The sequence below is a fragment of the Micromys minutus genome (assembly GCF_963924665.1).
Source record: "Micromys minutus genome assembly, chromosome: X".
Taxonomy (NCBI): Eukaryota; Metazoa; Chordata; class Mammalia; order Rodentia; family Muridae; genus Micromys; species Micromys minutus.
The window spans coordinates 1,775,528-1,780,698 of record NC_137970.1 but is presented as its reverse complement, the minus strand read 5'-3'; the positions used below and the strand labels follow the sequence as shown (position 1 = coordinate 1,780,698).

Below are 5,171 nucleotides of genomic sequence, written 5' to 3'. Positions count from 1 at the left end.
AACCCCAGGAAGAGTGGCTATTATCAAGAAAACAAATGGCAAGAAATGCTTGTGGAGAGACAGAAACCCTTATACACTGCTGCAGCCGCCTTTGAAATCAGTATGTCAGTATGGAGACTCCTCAGCTTCACTTCCCCAAGATCTGAGTCATGTGATTTAGCTATACCACTTCTGGTTGTGTATTTAAAGGACTCTAAATCATTATTCCACAGAGGTACTTGAAATATCCATGCATACTGCTGGAGTTCACAATGGCCAATATAGGAACCAGCATAGATTCCCTCCAAAGGATGAATTGATATAGATGTGTTACTTTAAAGCAAACTGTCTAAGATTTTAAATGTAAAATACTGACTCACTGGTGTATAAACTGATGTTCAGGAACTGCTGAGATAAGTGGCTGAGTAGTTAAAAGAGCTTACCTCACTTGTAGAGGATCCATGTTTGCTTCCACATGCTAGTCTATCACAGATGGTCTTTGGAAAACTGTGGTCATTCAACTTTTTAATTCAATGAGGTGGCCATTATGAATAGTTGCTGCTCTATTTATTTCAAAGCTTTTATTTTCTACTTCAGTCACTTCAGTCATTATTAATCCATGAAGGCTACATAATTTTGTACTTAGAAAGGTAACCTTAAATTAGAAAATTCCCATCCTATCTATCACCTGACTAAGATTTACTTTTTCTAAATGTTAATTCATTTTTATTGCTAATCCTCTAGGGGCATTTCAGACCTGCTTTTCATGACCATTGCTTCTCACCTAACTTGAAAAATAGCCTGAACAGTCTTTGAAAGTGCTGGATGTTTGACAAATGTCTAGAGCTTTAAAGAATTTTTTAAAGAACAAAAGTGATACTTTGTCTGTTAATGATTAAAATATATACTCCAGAAAAGAAAAATACTGTTTTGATGGGCTCAGGATAAAAAGGGCATGATGGGTACATTTGATATCATAGTTTATTGAATTCATTTCATATTTCCCTGATTTGGCAACTGACAAGTTTAAGAGATACTGCATAAAGCCAAGTATGGTGGTGAACCCCTTTATTCCCAGCATTCGGTAGGCTGTAGTAGGAGGTTCAAGATTTTGAAGGCAGCTTGAGCTACATAGTGAGTTCCATTCTAGCTGGGATACTTTGCAAAACCAAAGACTGAGAGATGGTGAATTCTACCAAGTCTTATTGGGGGATATTGAAACAGGAAGTAATAAAATGGGCTGGAGGGTAGGCGTGCCAGAGACCGAGGAAGGGAAGAGGCCGCAGTTTGAGCGACCTGGCACGCATCTTCCACCACAATGCCTGGGACAGCGTGAAGTGGTCAGAGGAGCAGGCAGAGAGGCAGATGCAGGAGACCAGTTTCCAGCTGGTGTGCCCAGAGAAGCAAGAACAGACACTGGCTTTTTACTGAGTTCCCTGAACTGGCACCTAGCCACAGTCACCTTGGAATTTACCCTTGGAGAGCCCCAAGAGTGAAGTCTCTGAACACAGAAGCAGAGAGGACGGACCTGGCCTGACACCAGAGCGGCACAAGTGTTCTTGTACCAGCCATGGGTGTGAGACTCAGGTGCCTCTTGTGGAAGAGCCGGTGACTCAGAAACTCAGTCACCTAGAAATTTTGTGATGATGACTTTCTTGGTTTCTCTGCTACCTACCGAATACTTGATGTTGGTTATGGTATAGGAAACATGGTCTTTCCAGTTTTAAAAACTAACAAGAACCCAAAGCTCTTTGTTTACTGTTGTGATTTTTCTGCCATAGCTGTTGAACTGGTCAAGACAAATTCAGAATATGACCTTCTCGCTGTTTTGCCTTTGTTCATGATCTCTGTGACGAAGATCAGCGTCACCCGGTGTCCAAGGGCAGTCTGGATGTCATTGTTCTTATATTTGTTCTTTTAGCAATTGTTCCAGACAAGATGCAGAAAGCTATCAGCAAGATAAGCAGACTCCTGAAGCCTGGAAGGGTGATGCTGCTTCGAGACTATTGCTGCTATGACATGGCTCAACTTGATTTCAAAAAGGTTAGGGTCTGTCTGAAAATTTCTATGTGAGGTGATGGCACCAGAGTTTACTTCATATAAAATGAGCTGGATATACTCTTCATTGTCTCGGGTCTGGAAAAGGTGCAGATCAATGCTTACAGGTGAATAGAGGGAAACGGCTGACCATGTACCGTGTCTGGATTCAGTGCAAAAACAGGAAACCTCTAATGCACAGCGCCAGACAACGGGTGCCCACTCCCCATACACATTGTTTTTTCTTATTTGGGACTTTAGTAAGACATCTGTAAATGGTGGCTTGTTGATGGGGATTCCAGTAGCTCAAACTTTGAACCTAGGAACAATTACTTTCTTTAACATTAACAAGTATGCTTTTTTTTAAAGCCAGGTGCAATGGCACACACCTTTAATCCCAGTGCTCTGGAGGCAGAGGCAGACAGATCTCTGAGTTCTAAGACAGCAAGTACTACACAGAGAAACTCTGTCTCCAAAAACAATCAAACAAACAAATAAAAAGAGTGTAGATTTTTTTATTGGATATTCTCTGTATTTACATTTCAAATGTTATACCCTTCCCCCCACAACATGCTTCCATGAAGGTGCTCCCTCTCCCAATCACCCTCTCCACCTCAGTGCCTTGGCGGGTTGATGATGTTGTTCTTCCCATGAGGGTGTAAACCTTTCAGCTCCTTCAGTCATTTCTCCAGCTCTTTCACTGGGGTCCCCGTGTTCAGTCTGATGTTTAGCTGCAGGCATCCTCATCTGTATCTGTATGATTCTGGGAGAGCCTCTGAGGAGACATCCATGTCTGGTTCCTGCCAGTAAACACTTCTTGGTGTCAGCAATTGTGGTTGGGTTTGGTGGCTGCACGTGGGGTGGTTCTCCAGGTGAGGCAGTCTCTGTAGATCTTTTCTTCAATCCTTGTTCCTCATTTTGACCTTGTATTTCCTCTCCTGTTTTGTTCTTCCTTCTAAGAAAGACTGAGGCATCCACTTTCTGGTCTTCCTTCTTTTTGAGCTTCATAAGTTTTGTGGATGGTTTCTTGGGTATTCATAGCTTTTTCTTTTGGGGAGGGTGTGGTATCTGCTTATAAGTGAGTGCATACTATGAGTATTCTTTTGTGACTGGATTACCTTACTCAGGATGATAGCTTCTTGTTCCATCAATTTGCCTAGGAATTTCATGAGGTCATTGTTTCTAATAGCTGAGTAGTACTCCATTGTGTAAATGTACCACATTTTCTGTATCCATTCCTCGGTTGAAGGAAATCTGGGTTCTTTCCAGCTTCTGGCTATTGTAAATAAGGCTGCTATGAACACTGTTGAGCATGTGTCCTTGTTAGATACTGGAGTTACTTTTGGGTATATGCCCAGGAGTGGTATAGCTGGGTCCTCAGGGAGCACTATGTCCAATTTTATGAAACACTGCCAGACTAATTTCCAGAGTGGTTGTACCAGCTTACAATCCCACCAACAGTGGAGGAGTGTTCCTCTTTCTCCAAATCCTCGTGAGTATCTGCTGTCATCTGAGTTTTTGATCTTAGCCATTCTGTCTAGTGTGAGGTGGAATCTCAGGGTTTTTTGATTTGCAAAATTGTTGTTTAAGGTTGTTTTGATTAACCCTAACGACTAAGGATGTTGAGCATTTCTTTAGGTGCTTCTAAACCATTCAGTATTCCTCCATTGAGAAATCTCTGTGTAGCTCTGCACTCCATTTAAAACAGGATTCTTTGATGCTCTAGCATCTAACTTATTGAGTTCTTTGTATATATTAGATACTAGCCCTCTATCAGATGTAGGATTTGTAAACATTCTTTCCCAATCTGCTGGTTGCCGTTTTGTCTTTTTGACAGTGTCCTTAGCCTTACAGAAGCTTCACAATTTCATGATGCCCCATTGGTCAATTCTTGACGTAGAACATAAGCCATTGGTGTTCTGTTCAGGAAATTTCCCCCTGTGCCTATGTGTTCTAAGCTCTTCCCCACTTTCTGTTCTATTAGTTTCAGTGTACTAGGTTTTATGTGGAGGTCTTTGATACACTTGAACTTGAGCTTTGTACAATGAGATAAGAAAGGATCGATTTGCATTCTTCTGCATGCTAACTGCCAGTTGAACCAGCAGCATTTGTTGAAGAGACTGTCCTTTTTCCATTGAATGTTTTTAGCTCCTTTGTCAAAGATCAAGTAACCACAGGCTTGTGGGTTCATTTCTGGGTTCCCAATTCTGTTTGACTGATCTACCTGCCTGTCTTTGTACTAATACCATGCAGTTTTTAATCACAATTGATCTGTAATACAGCTTGAGGTCAGGGATGGTGATTCCCCCAGAAGTTTTTTATTGTTGAGAATGGTTTGTGCTATCCTGGGTTTTTTATTATTCCAAATGAATTTGCAAATTGCTCTTTCTAACTCTATGAAGACTTGAGTTGGAATTTTGATAGGGACTGCATTAAATTTGAAGAATGCCTTAGGTAAGATGACCATTTTTACAATGTTGATCCTTCCAATCCATGAGCATGGGAGATCTTTCAATCTTCTGAGGTCTTCTTCAGAGACTTGAAGCTCTTGTCCTACAGACCACTTGCATGGTTAGGGTCACACCAAGTTATTTTATATTCTTTATGACTATTGTGAAGTGTGTTGATTCTCTAATTTCTTTCTCAGCCTGTTTGTCCTTTGAGTACAGGAAGGCTAATGATTTGCTTGAGTTAATTTTATATCCAGCCACTTTACTGAAGTTGTTTATTAGGTGTAAAAGTTCTCTGGTGGAATTTTGGGGTCACTTAAGTATACTATCACATCATCTGCAAATAGTGATATTTTAACTTCTTCCTTTCCAATTTGTGTTCCTTTGACTTTTTTTGTTGTCTTATTGTTCTGGATAGTACTTCAAGTACTATATTGAGTAGGTAGGGAAAGAGTGAACAGCCTTGTCTAGTCCCTAATTTTAGTGGGATTGCTTTAAGTTTCTTACCATTTACTTTGATGCTGGCTACTAGTTTGCTGTATATTGCTTTTGCTATGTTTAAGTATGTGCCTTGAATACCTGACCTTTCCAAGACTTTTAATATAAAGAGGTGTTAAATTTTGTCAAATGCTTTCTTAGCATCTAGAGAGATAATCATGTGACTTTTTTTCTTTGAGTTTGTTTATATAGTGGATGACACTGATG

At 40.4% G+C, this 5,171-nt stretch overlaps 1 pseudogene across 1 annotated transcript; it reads left to right on the top strand.

Annotated features, from left to right (window-relative positions):
• The first annotated feature begins 1,214 nt into the window (after nt 1–1,214).
• LOC308415816 (tRNA N(3)-cytidine methyltransferase METTL2-like) lies at nt 1,215–2,291 on the top strand (annotated as a pseudogene). The gene has a single exon. The product of its transcript is annotated as a tRNA N(3)-cytidine methyltransferase METTL2-like (transcript).
• Nucleotides 2,292–5,171: the final 2,880 nt, after the last annotated feature.